Here is a 14,921-nt window from a genome sequence, read left to right on the forward strand (position 1 = left end):
CCGTTTGCACATCCGGCCCAATCTCTCAAACGGTAAGCCTAACCAGTTTAAATGGGGGATTATGACCAAAAAGCCTGTTTTTTTGAACTTTTTTGCGTGAGAACCAAATTTTTTTTTTTTTTTTTTTTTTTTGCCAATTTGCCCTCGCAAGGAGCAAGATGCCTTGCTCCCTTGCGCCTTGCGTCCTTGCGTCCTTGCTCCCTTACTTCCACCTGGGAGCAAGGACGCAAGGTGCCTCTTGCTTCCACCTGGGAGCAAAACGCAAGGTGCCTTGCTCCTTGCTCCCATGTGGAAGCAATGACGCAAGGTGCATATTGCTCCCTTGCTTTCATTTGGGAGCAAGGAGCAATGCACCTTGCTCCTTGCTCCCAGGTGGAAGCAAGATAGCAAGAGGCACCTTACGTCCTTGCTCCCAGGTGGAAGCAACGGAGCAAGAGGCACCTTGCGTCATTGCTTCCACCTGGGAGCAAGGAGCAAGGCACCTTGCTCCCAGGTGGACGCGACGACGCCAGGACGCAAGGCTCAAGGAAGTAAGGCACCTTGCTCCTTGCGAGGGCAAATTGACATTTTTTTTTTCTTTAGCTCTCATGCAAAAATAGTCAAAAAAATAAACTTTTTGGTGATAATCCCTTTAAATGGGTTCATCTTCTTCAAGCTGGCCCTTTAAAAGGATTTTTGAAACATACCAAATCACAAATCACAAACACTAGTTATTTCCATATTAATATCATTTTCAGGATATTCTATAACATAACATCCTTATGTTACTCATTTATGGAACATCCATAACAAAATATAGCATCTCACCACCGCTAAATTATTCAATTTTCAAACAGGACTTAAAATCGGTAATTACAAAAAGTTGACATTGTTCGAATAATTACACTGTTTTGGCCGGAAAAAAATGTCTATATCACCTCCCCTAGTCACCTCCCCGTACCGCACGCTAGTGAGTGCGTATGCCGTATTGCTGCTGTTGTTACAATAGTTTGTTAACAAAATGCAAAATTATATTGTAAAGTAAGCATATTAAATTAGCTATTAATAAACTAAAATAAAATTCAACTTATATTGCTATTTGTGTATTTATATAATGATTTGCTAAAGGTAAACTATCTCAAACAACAAGCAATAAACACGTAACTAGGGATGACAATTGATCGAATATGGATCGAGTAATGTCGTATTCATATCCATATCCATTTAGTTTTTCTTCATCCATATTCATATCCATATCCACATTTAGTTTTTCTTCATCCATATTCATATCTATATCCATTTAACTTCAGTTCATCCATTCATATCTATATCCAATGGATTAAACGAGTTAATGGATATCCATTGGATACTGGAAAAAATTACAAGATTTTCTAATATGTGATGAAAACAAAAATTTAATATTTCAAAAATAAATATAACATGTCATAGTTAAATTCTATTAACAAGAATGTGTAATTTATGTTGAATATAGAACACAATTAGTTGAATTTAATATTAAAAACGGATTATGAAAATTTAATATGTAATTTATATGTTTATTTTGTTACTTATACATGTTTATTGTAATATATCATAGGTATAGTTATTTCATTATAAGGTTAAAAACAAAAATTGTAAATCTAACGGTAAATGCATTTGTAATACAGTAATAAACTAGTTTTATGAGATCGTGCGTTGCACGGCTGTTGTACAAATTACTATTCGATAACGTTAGTATTGATATTTTATCAAATCTATAATACACTTACAATGAAAAAATCATTTATTACTAAAAATATTTATATGTTGTAATTTATATGTTTATTTTGTTACATATACGTGTTTATTGTAATATATCATAGGTATAGTTATTTCATTATAAGGTTCAAAACAAAAATTGTAAATCTAACGGTAAATGCATTTGTAATACAGTAATAAATATGTAAGTATATATCTATATTTATGTATTTCGGGTTTTAATGGATATATCAATGGATGAAACTTTTCATCCATGTCTATATTCATATTCACTTAAGTTAATCCATATCCATATCTATATCCATTTAGATTCATCCATATCCATCATGAAACGAGTGGATCGGATGAATATCCACTGTATCGGGTGCCCATTGCCATCCCGCAGTAACGCGTTTTGAATTCTGTAAACACATAACGTCACGTTAAACATGAGTATGCAACCTGAAAGGTCCCGCAACAACACGCTTGCCGAATTTTTTTTTCTAATTATATATATATATATATATATATATATATATATATATATATATTTACATATGGAAAAATATTTAATGTTTTTTTAACTCAGACGTAATACTTTGTAGCACTTGCTTATATAAATCACCCCAATACTTTGTATTACGATATCAAACCTATAATACAACAGAAAGATACTAAATACATTATGGTTTTCTCCAAAATCTTCAATACAACCACAATGATTAAAAAAAAAAAAATCACAAATATAGGTAATATAGGTATTAGGTATTTAGGTATATAGATGTTAGTAAGAAGTAAGAACGTTTACCTTATGAAAGTTTAGTCTGCAAAAGTTTAAGGGATACCCCTTCAAACTACATGATGCATTATGATGTCGCAGAATCGAGAGGCGGAATGTTGTAGAGAGCTTACAATAATGCAGTGCTTTGTCTCAACATACCGAGTTGATGCAATGATATTTTTGTCAAAGTGTGTGTTTACATCAATAACTCTAGTGTAAAGCACTTAAGTTTTTTATATTCTTTACTTAAGCATTTTAGCAAACACATGGTGCTCATAATAAACTTCAAACAAAAAACCAACTACTATGCATCTTTATGGGTTACAAATATTAGTAGATAACTTACACTTTTGCTATTACTCCGTACATTAAAAATCAAATAATCCATTTGCAAAGCACCATTTTGATTATAGAAAACTAAAACATTAATAATCATGGTAGGAGATTGAGTAAACAAAAAATACCACTATAAATATGATATTAATATTCATTCTCTCCTTTAGAAGCTCTGGATACTACCCAACTCAACTCAAAACTTAGTAAAAGTCTCAACATACTTCAACCCATTTACTATTGCATATTCTCCCTTCCTACAACAGCATAAACACATTTTTTGTTACCATAACACACAAAGTACATCCATAATAAGTTTTCAAGTGCAATATACATGAAATTCTATTAAATTTATCGTAAATCATAACATACCCTAGTCTCGATCTCTCTTTTACTATTCAAATATGCTTTTATTAGCCACTAAAAACCACGACCCCTTTGTAGTTCTTCGATCTAAATCTACACTCTTTGGAATGAAACCTGCAACAAACCAAATTATAATTTTTTTTTAAAGAAGTGTTTAAATCAAAGTAACAAAATCTAGTGTTATTACTTATTAGGTCTTAAAAAGAAAGCGAAAAAGAACAGAGAGAATAATGGAAGAAATACAAAGAAAAAATTAATCAGGAGAAGATAAGTAGAATAAATTTATTTGAAGAAATGATGATCACCTGGAGAAGGGGTGATTTCCAATAAGCATGCTACTGAATATGTCAAATACATTAATCAAATCAATCCTTTTGTAACTCACAGTAAACAATGAAATCTAAATCTAAATCTAAATCTAAGTTTAAATACTAAGCTAAAATTGGAGTTATTTAAATTTACGGAGTAATATTTTAATTCAATATTATTAAATGAGTGACATCATCAAGTTAAATAGTACAACTCTTAGAAGCATGAATTACAACCTTTGAAAGCATTACATGACTTCACCTAAAACTCTCATTTATAAGATAAGATAGATAGATTAATAATAGGGTGATGATATATCTAACACATTTTTTGATACATCCACCACAAATTATGCATTAGTGAGTTGTATTGTACAAACTGTTATTGCATATTTGTGGTGGATATATCAAAAAATGTGTTGGATATATCACTACCCTAATAGATGAACCTTGTAACCATATGGGTATAATTTTGGGTATAATTTTGAATTTATGAGACAAAAGTGTAGATAGATCAAAAAGTTAACCTTGTAACCATAGATGAACCTTGTAACCATATGAAATAGGATGTATTTTTAAAAGATTATTAACTTTCTATAAATCTATAGTATAAATCTCTTTTACATATTAAAATAGGAACATTATCTCTTCTAATTACCAAATCAGGCCACTTAATGACCATAGGATCACTACTAATATTCAATCTAAACCATCCATTTAGAGGTATTAGCTAACAAATAATATATATTAGCTAAAGCTAATCTTCCTTTAAAAAGTCTGAATTACCCTTGTATTTAATATTTTCCATAAACACTTGAAGCTAAACAGTAAACACACACCTCCAGACACACGCTCCAAATACTTTCTACCCTGCGAACCCTAAAATCAAATACTTCAAAATTCATAATCGTTCTTTCTTCATATACTTTCTATCACGCAAACCCTAAATCAAAAACATTCTAACCTGCGAATCCTGATTCAAAATCCTGCGAACTAGGGCATAATGGTTTACAATCGACGCATATTCAAACTTTTCATATGCTTGGTACCTGAAATTAGGGTTTTTGAAGCAAGGTACGTGCGTATTCAACTGGTACATGAAATTAGGGTTTCTGATATATTGTATATTGTTACCAATTTACTAGGGGTTTAACCAATTCTAAATCATTCACGATTTTTCAGCAAAAATAAACCTAATGGTCTCCCCACACCGCCTACAACTCCGGCGGTGGTGGTTATTAAACACATGTCTAGCATCAGAATCCAATCCGAGATTGAGATGTGTTATTGGTAAGAAGAAACTGATACCAAATGGGTGGCAGTGAATCGAGAGTAGAGCAGTGAAGGATTTTCTTGTGCCCGAGAGACATAATAAATTAATGTGGCTTACATGTTGTGATCCAAGTCGGGTCATACCCAATAACAAGCTATCAACACTTTATGTATTTGTTTTGACAATCGGATCATTAAAGCAAATACACGACACTTGAATTTTAGAAATTGGTTTTCTAAAATAAATGCTAGATATAATTATTTGGATAATTATAAGTTACTACATGTTGTATATTATTTATATAGGTTATAAATAATATAAAGTGTATGTAACATATGTGTGTTGCATTTTATTTTATAAAAGGCTTATAAAATAAAATACTTACAACTAAATGCATGTATGTTTTATAAATATGTAATAAAATATAAAATAAATGGAAGGGGTGGGGGGCCATTTTTTTGAAGGCTCCTAGGTGCCAACCACCCTTCCTTGATTACTCCATATAATTATGACTAATACACATGCATTGGTGCAACTTTTAACACACTCTTTGACTCTAGCATTTTGAAAATAATACTTGCAATTTCCTCTCCTTTTCTTCAAGGGATTCTTGGTTGATTTTTGCAAGTAATTAAGTGTCTAAAATCCTAACCAAGTCTTGGGTGTTGATTATTGCTTGTGGGTATCAAAGATTTGAGGCTTCAAGTTAGAAGTTTTCTTCATCTACATCATCTTCTTCATCCTAGTTCTTCACCTCCATTTTGGAGTAGGTATAAACATCTAACTAGCTCTATTTACATTTAAGTGTATTTTCAAGACTAGATCTTTAATGGATTTCAAATTTAAAAGGGTTAAACTTTACATGCATAAACTTGAAATTGCTTCCGCTTTATATATACATATACACACGAATTTATATGTAACAAAATGGGTTTGTGACTTTGTTTATGTATTGAAATCCATCAATGGTATCTAGAGCCAAAGTCTTGTTAATATGCTTCTTGTTTTTGGCTAGTAAACTCACTTTCTTTACAATCTACCAACATGCATGAAAGTAGAATGTAAAAATATTGAGTTTTGGTGGGTGTATGGTGATGGCCGAAATATTTGGTCCCAAAAATGGGTTTGGGATTTCAAGTTTTGGCCATGTTTGATGTTATGTTGTTGTTCACAATCGAGCCTAGGCCATGTGTTTGTTTGGTTGATTGATTTGGTGATTATTCATGGGTGTAATATTCATTCATATGGCTTGTAATTATTTTGTAATTTTGGTTTGTAAAAGTTGTAATTAATCTTGTATTTTGTATGTAATTTGTTCTATTTTGGTTTGTAAAATAGAATAGGTTGTTATTTCATTTTCTAGAAAAATTGTATTAGGATATGATTTTGTAAAATGAAAGTGAAGATTCATGAAGAAGATTACAAGATGAAGTTTTGAAGATTACAAGATTAAGTGGGAGATTTTGGTAAAATCTCTTACTTTGGTTTAACCCCTTAGGTGACATTTGTTTATTGGCTAAACAAATGTCTACCAAAATGGCTCTTGATTGTGAACACTTTGCTATGCATGTTTGTGTATGTTTGTATGTTTGGTTGCTACAAGATCATCACATGATTACACTTGCATAATACATTATAAAATGGTTATAATAAAACATAACAAAATGACACTAATAATTGGTTATTAGACTTGAATAAAATGGTTTATTTAAAAGGTAATGAAATGGTTAAAACTAGTAATTGGTTACTAAAAGGCACATGAAAATGGGTTTTTCATAAACATACTACACACCAAATGCATGTTGGTGTATAGCACTTTGTTTTCTAAACTAGAATGTAGAAAACCTAAAATCCCTTTACTAATACAAGATAAACAAGTTAAACGCCATCCTTTTGTGGAAACACTTAGACATATTAGGAATCTCATGATGGGATAAAGGTCACCTAACCGTCATGAGTGAACTAATATGAATAAAGTACACTTTGCATGCTTGTGGGATAAAGGTCACCTAACCACTTGTATGTTAAGTCTACATGTCTACACAAGTAGGACGACTTGATTTGGGAATCATGAACTTAGGGTCACCGAAGCATGAGGAACAAATAGGCGTTGATGGGATTAATATGCCATGCAAAAGGATTGCATGATCCCATAACTTAGAAGTTGCAAAAGGATTGCAATTGTCATTATGACTACCTAGCTAAATCAAATGACGGGATAAAGGTCACCTAACCGAAATTTGATTTACCGTTGGATTCTAATATTTAATAAAACAAATTAAAAGGGTATTGTTTATTAAATCCAAATCGATACTTAAAAGAACTTTGTTGAATTTTGTAGATGGCCGCTAATAACAACAACAACATGAACAACGCACCACTTAACTTTAACAACCTATCGTTACGGTCTCTCCTCGAGAAAGACAAACTCAACCATACAAATTTTATGGATTGGTTCCGCAATCTTCGGATTGTCCTCAAACAAGAGGATAAAATGTATGTGCTTGAGGACCCCATTCCCGACCAACTGGATGAGAGTGATGTGGAGGCAATGGCCTCTTACGATAAGTATTGCCACGACTCCCTTCAAGTCTCATGCTTAATGCTTGGGACTATGATACCCGAACTCCAAAAGGATTTCGAGCATCATAGCGCTTACGACATGATAACACAATTGAAGGAGATGTTTCTCCAACAAGCACGTGTTGAGCGTTTCGAAACGGTTCGGGCGCTTCATGCTTGTCGTATGGACGAATCCCAATCGGTTTCATCTTATGTACTTAAGATGAAAAGCCTTATCGATCGTGCTAACCGTCTCAACCTTAACATATCTAATGAGTTAGCCACCGATCTTATCCTTAACTCCCTATCAAAGAGGTTTGATCAATTTGTAATTAATTACAACATGAATGGGATGGATAAGAGCATAGGTGAGCTTCATGGTATGCTTAGGACGGCGGAAACAAGCATGGGTAAAAGAGCTTTACCCGTGTTAGCAATCGATCAAGGTGGGTCTAAAGGTAACACCTCTAAGCCAAAGGTGGCTAAGAGAAAAGGACCCGTCCATCAAGGCAAAGGGAAGGGGAAGATGGTTACCCCAACCATCAACAAGGCCAAGAAGCAAAAGGTAGCCGAGAAGGCAAACCCCAAGGAAGACCCATGTTTCGGTTGCGGTGAGATGGGTCATTGGAAACGAAACTGTCCGGTCTATCTTAAAGAGTTGAAGGACAAGAGGGATGCAGGGCAAACCTCAGGTAATATATATATGGTATATATAGAGCTTAGTATTACTTCTTCTAATACATGGGTATTAGACACGGGATGTGGAACTCATATTTGCAATTCTTTGCAGGGGTTCAAAAGAAGTGATCATAAAGCGGGAACATCAAGTCTCTATATGGGCAATGGTGCAAAGGTGCATGTTAAAGCTCAAGGAGAATTTGTTTTGAAGCTTCCAAGTGGATTGGAGCTTATTTTAGAAAATGTTTTGTATGCACCGGATTTATGTCGAAACATTATTTCTATTTCTCGCTTAAGACAATGTGGTTTCAATGTTAATTTTATTGATAATGATATCCATTTTTCTAAAGATGATATATTCTATTTCAAGGCTACGCCTTCAAATGGAATTTATGAATTGGTTCATGATGATGCATCATCTAATAGCTCAATATACCATACTAGCACCAAGAAACTCAAAAGGGATTTGAGTGATTCCTATTTATGGCATTGTCGCCTTGGACATATAAACAAGAACCGAATGCATACACTTCAAAGGAATGGACTTTTGAAATCAAATGAAATGGATTCGTTTGATGTATGTGAATCTTGTTTACAAGGCAAGATGACTAAAGCACCTTTCAAAGGCACTCATGAAAGGGCTAAAGATTTATTGGGTTTAATACATTCGGATGTATGTGGACCCTTTAAACCCATAACTAGGAATGGTGAAAGATACTTTGTTACTTTCATTGATGACTTTAGTCGTTTCGGATATGTCTATTTACTAAGACACAAGGACGAAACGTTTAAAGCATTCAAAGAATATCAAAACGAAGTACAAAATCAACTCAATAGGACAATCAAGGTACTTCGTACCGATAGAGGAGGTGAATACCTAAGCGATGCCTTCCAAGATCATCTTAGGAGTTGTGGGATCATCTCACAACTTACTCCACCCGGAACACCCCAACTTAATGGAGTATCCGAAAGGAGGAACCGAACCCTAATGGATATGGTTCGATCTATGATGGCTAGAAGCTCGTTACCTCTATCATTTTGGGGTTATTGTCTAAGCTCCGCGGCTCGTATTTTAAATATGGCCCCAACCAAGAAAGTGGAACGAACTCCTCATGAGATGTGGTTTGGAAAACCTCCTTCTCTTTCATACTTGAAAGTATGGGGATGTGAAGCTTATCCTAAGCGTTATGTAGCAAATAAGCTACATGCTCGATCCACAAAGTGTATCTTCATAGGATATCCCAAAGATGACATGGGATATTACTTCTATGATCCATTCGAGCAAACGGTATTTGTAGCTCGGAAAGCGGAATTCCTTGAAACCAAGTTCCTTATGGAAGGTGATGGTGAAAGAAAAATAGATCTTGTAGAGGTACAAGATCAAGCCGATGATACACAATTGGTTGACACTAGCACTCATCATGAGGATGCTGAAAATGATCAAGTGGATGATCAAGGTACACAAGACGTTCGAAGATCTAGTAGGATTAGTAATCCTCCCGAGAGATATGGGTTTCTCGTGGATGGTTGCTATACGGTTGATTTGGATGAACCGACAAACTACAAAGATGCTTTATCAAGGATAGATAAAGATAAATGGCAGGAAGCCATGAACGCCGAGATGCAATCCATGTATGAAAACCAAGTTTGGGAACTTGTTGAGCAACCTCCTAGCTCTAAGCTAGTTGATTGCAAGTGGATTTTCAAGATGAAAACCGACATACATGGAAACTTGGATACATACAAAGCTAGACTTGTAGCAAAGGGTTTCACTCAAACTCAAGGGGTTGACTATGATGAGACCTTCTCGCCTGTGGCAATGCTAAAGTCTATTAGGATATTATTTGCCATCGCTGCTCATTATGATTACGAAATTTGGCAAATGGATGTCAAAACCGCTTTCCTAAATGGATATCTTGAGGAAGATGTCTATATGGCACAGCCCGAAGGTTTTGTCGATCCGAAAAATCCTAAAAAAGTATGCAAGTTAAAGAAATCAATCTATGGGTTGAAACAAGCATCGAGAATGTGGAATCATCGTTTTAATGAAGAGGCAAAGAAATTTGGCTTTATTAAAAATGGTGATGAAGCTTGTGTATACAAGAAGGCTAGTGGGAGCTCCATAATGTTCCTTGTGCTATATGTGGATGACGTATTATTATTTGGGAATGATATAACCACAATGCAAGAGGTCAAAACTTGGTTAAAAAGTTGCTTCTCCATTAAGGATCTTGGAGAAGCACAATATATATTGGGGATTGGAATCTATAGGAATAGATCCAAGAGATTGATAGGCTTAAGTCAAAGTACATACATTGATAAGGTCTTGAAAAGGTTCAAGATGGAAAACTCTAAGAAAGGTTTGGTACCTATTCAAAGAGGAACCGTTCTCAGTTCATCTCAGTGTCCTACCACGAAAGATGAACAAGAGAGAATGAAGAAAGTCCCATACGCATCTGCTATTGGGTCTATCATGTATGCAATGATATGTACTAGACCGGATGTGTCATGCGCTCTAAGCTTGACAAGTAGATACCAGAATAACCCAGGAAATAGTCATTGGACTGCGGTTAAATGTATATTGAAATACCTTAGAAGGACTAAGGATATGTTTCTAATATATGGGTCTGGTGAGGAGGAACTCGTTGTAAAAGGTTACGTGGACGCGAGTTTCCAAACTGATCGAGATGACTCTCGGTCACAATCCGGTTATGTATTCATGTTAAATGGTGGTGCGGTCTCTTGGAAGAGTGCGAAACAGGAAGTTGTTGCGTTATCCACTACAGAGTCGGAGTACATTGCCGCCTCATTGGCAGCTCAGGAAGCTGCATGGATGAAGAAATTCATCGACGACTTAGGAGTGGTCCCTTCCATTCAGGACCCTCTTGAGATCTTTTGTGACAACGAGGGTGCGATTGCTCAAATCAAGGAACCTCGTGCTCATCAAAAGACTCGTCACATTGAGCGGAGATTCAACTACATTAGGGATGAGGTTGAAAAGGGAAAGATATGTATTCACAAAGTTCACACAGATCAAAATGTTGCGGATCCACTCACGAAGCTTTTACATGGGCCAAAACATGAGGGACATGTTTGTGCATTAGGGCTTCGACATTCTAGTGATTGGAATTGATCTACTTTATGTATTGTAACGGAACGAATTAGTTCAAACTCATTAATATAATTATGGTATTAATTTAAATTATGAGTCATGTTCCAATTTAGCATATTTTATCCATGAATAAATTATTATTCTAAATTCCGTAGTTGATCACATTTGTGGGAACAAGTGTGAGGTCTAGACTATTATGAACTTGGATTGGTTAACATTCAAATGGTGAATGTAGGGCAAGGTTGCAACCAAGGTTCATAGATATTTGTGGGACACAAATATTGGAAGACCCGCTCTCAAGATTACTATATGGAACCTTTGTGGTTGATCACATGTAATCTTGAGTAAAGGAGAATATCATTATATCCTCTGACCTGAGACACATATTGGGTTCAGATATTCACCGAATATTGTGCCTTGATTCTTTCCTTCGCTATTCTGAAACATGGTAGTACATAAGGGAGGTTTCAGGTATGGTACGAAGTGTAATGTCTAGGACGTATGTAGTCAAGATGGAATTTGTCCCTCTTATTCGTTGAGAGTCAGATGTCTAAGGCCTGACAAAGTTAAATCTATAAGAGAGTGATCATTCTATGTCTCTTGGATTTAACATGACATCTAGGGCAAAAGGATATATTGAAAGATTCACCTAAATCATATTCGAAATGGAAACTCGAAAGGGATGATGTTATTGAATGGCACTAAGTCATAACATGTTGGGGGTGATGGACGGTCGTTAGGTGGTATCTGTCACTTGCATTAATTCCTTATGTTTCTCGTGCAAGTGGGAGATTGAAGGATTTTCTTGTGCCCGAGAGACATAATAAATTAATGTGGCTTACATGTTGTGATCCAAGTCGGGTCATACCCAATAACAAGCTATCAACACTTTATGTATTTGTTTTGACAATCGGATCATTAAAGCAAATACACGACACTTGAATTTTAGAAATTGGTTTTCTAAAATAAATGCTAGATATAATTATTTGGATAATTATAAGTTACTACATGTTGTATATTATTTATATAGGTTATAAATAATATAAAGTGTATGTAACATATGTGTGTTGCATTTTATTTTATAAAAGGCTTATAAAATAAAATACTTACAACTAAATGCATGTATGTTTTATAAATATGTAATAAAATATAAAATAAATGGAAGGGGTGGGGGGCCATTTTTTTGAAGGCTCCTAGGTGCCAACCACCCTTCCTTGATTACTCCATATAATTATGACTAATACACATGCATTGGTGCAACTTTTAACACACTCTTTGACTCTAGCATTTTGAAAATAATACTTGCAATTTCCTCTCCTTTTCTTCAAGGGATTCTTGGTTGATTTTTGCAAGTAATTAAGTGTCTAAAATCCTAACCAAGTCTTGGGTGTTGATTATTGCTTGTGGGTATCAAAGATTTGAGGCTTCAAGTTAGAAGTTTTCTTCATCTACATCATCTTCTTCATCCTAGTTCTTCACCTCCATTTTGGAGTAGGTATAAACATCTAACTAGCTCTATTTACATTTAAGTGTATTTTCAAGACTAGATCTTTAATGGATTTCAAATTTAAAAGGGTTAAACTTTACATGCATAAACTTGAAATTGCTTCCGCTTTATATATACATATACACACGAATTTATATGTAACAAAATGGGTTTGTGACTTTGTTTATGTATTGAAATCCATCAAGCAGTACAACAAAGCCCCAATTTAATTTTAGAGATATGGGTCAAGCATATTTATTTTCGAAAAAATAAATTAGAGGGTTTTAGTAATATGTTTTTACATGGATTGGAGTAATGTATTAGCTTCTATTTTTCAGATATCGAACAGAAGCTTTTTAAATATATATGTATGCACATTTTTGAGCTCATGTAAGTTTAAGTTCATGTCTGCACTTTTCGGTCAGCTTCACTGTGAATTTTTACATGACTTATTTTATGTTAGAGAATGAATGGTATGATATGAAAATGATGGGATGTTTGATATTCATTTGCATGTTCAGATCTATTTGAATATTTTTATTGGATTGCATAGAGTTTTAATTGATTTGCATATTTTGATTGTTAGGGTTTAACTTCCGTTGAAAAAAAAGAAATTGAGTTGCTGGTTACTTACTAAAGAAGAAAGGGGAAGAAGAAATGGGAAGAAGAAAGGTTGAAATAGAATACTGATATAACATGAAGTAACTCATAATTTTTTCAGGCTACTTTGTGTCGGTGAGGCTTCTATTATCAGTCTTGCAGCTCCTTTTATTTACAAAAATGCTTCAGTAACTCAGGTTCTACCGCCTACTAATCAATCAACATTTTTGCACATATGTTGTTTATAAACTTTAACTGGGTCCTTTGTAGTGATTATGGTGGATAGGTAAGTAAAGGTATGTTTTATGATGGGGAGCATTCTATTGGATTATTTACCGCTTTTCACATATATCTAATAATCAGATTGACATTTCAACCAAACTTTGCATTTCCCGACTCTTACTGTAATAGGTCACTAATGGCTCTGTATGTCTAGGTTGGAGACGGCTTTGATTTGTGATATGCATTTTGCGGTGATCCAATTATGATGTTTCCATTTAGCCATTCTGGGTTTTATAATGAAGTCATTGCAAATGAAAGGTATATATTGAATAAAATTAGCTTATTTTCTGTGTTGCAAATGAGAAAAACTTAGAATGCTAAAGCTTAATGCTATGTAACAATCATAAGCTATCATCATAATAAGGTCATCTAAGTTAGATACTACGGCCACAGTTTTTTAACTTTCATATTACTCCAAGTGGTACCGTGTGTTTTAACATGTTTGCTTTTACAGAGGATGTTAAAGAGTCATCTAATATTGATGCTCGTGAGGTAACTAGGTCGAAATTGATCTGTTCAAAGGTATCTGGGTCGAAATATCCTTTTCTTAATTGACGTATACGAAAAATTTCATAAAAACTTGACGAATATTCTAGATAACCTAATTTGGTAGTAAATACACAATTTCTTAATCCTAATGTTATAACGAAGACATCTGAGGTATGATATTTTGGCATTTCATTCAATTGTTTTTGATTACAGAGAGGGTACTGATATGCAACTTTTATTATAATTAATATGAACAGAGAGGGTATATGTGTGTGTGCGCGCGTGCGTGTGCGTGTGCGCATGCGTGTGCGTGTGCGTGTGCCCGCGCCCGGTTGGATTACTTTTTGTAATTTTAATATTTTATTTATATCTACTGTTTCTATTTCTACTAACAGCCGGTTCTATTTTCAATTACTCAGTAATAGCAAGTTACTCAGAATTGCATGCATGGTGGATCGATTAGAAGGTGTATTAATGTTGTTGGTAACAAAAATTCTCTGTTCCAAAAAAAGGTGTATTAATGTTAGACTCTTGATTGAATATTGACTCCAGATACCTACCTAAAAGGATACTTACCTATGAGGTTAAAAAGTTAGCTAACTGTAATTTGTGTAATCTAATGGATTTAATTAGTTGACGATTCAATTGTTCCATCGTCATGTTAGAAGCTCTAACACCAGCTTCATCGTGTCTTTTATTATAGAAGGTAGCTCATATCACATCCTTTTGTTAAAGATCTTAGAGTAAGTAGTTAATGGAGTCTGCTATACATAGGGTAGTTCATAACCGTCTCTTTGGGTTTGATTCTTATATCATCTACAAAAACCCTTTTGCTAAAAGTTTGTGAAGTAGGGAAAATTTGAAAAACATTTTGAAACGGAGCATAATGTTAAGCAGTAGGGGGAAAAAATTAAGTACAACTTCATTTTGTTTAC

At 34.3% G+C, this 14,921-nt stretch overlaps 1 long non-coding RNA gene across 1 annotated transcript; it reads left to right on the forward strand.

Annotated features, from left to right (window-relative positions):
- The first annotated feature begins 4,361 nt into the window (after positions 1-4,361).
- On the forward strand, positions 4,362-14,597 carry LOC139844681 (uncharacterized). Its single transcript, XR_011758062.1, has 3 exons — positions 4,362-4,578; positions 13,202-13,755; positions 14,406-14,597. It is a non-coding gene; the product is annotated as an uncharacterized lncRNA (long non-coding RNA).
- The last annotated feature ends 324 nt before the right edge of the window (positions 14,598-14,921 follow it).

The sequence above is a fragment of the Rutidosis leptorrhynchoides genome, chromosome 4 (genome assembly GCF_046630445.1).
Source record: "Rutidosis leptorrhynchoides isolate AG116_Rl617_1_P2 chromosome 4, CSIRO_AGI_Rlap_v1, whole genome shotgun sequence".
Lineage (NCBI taxonomy): Eukaryota > Viridiplantae > Streptophyta > Magnoliopsida > Asterales > Asteraceae > Rutidosis > Rutidosis leptorrhynchoides.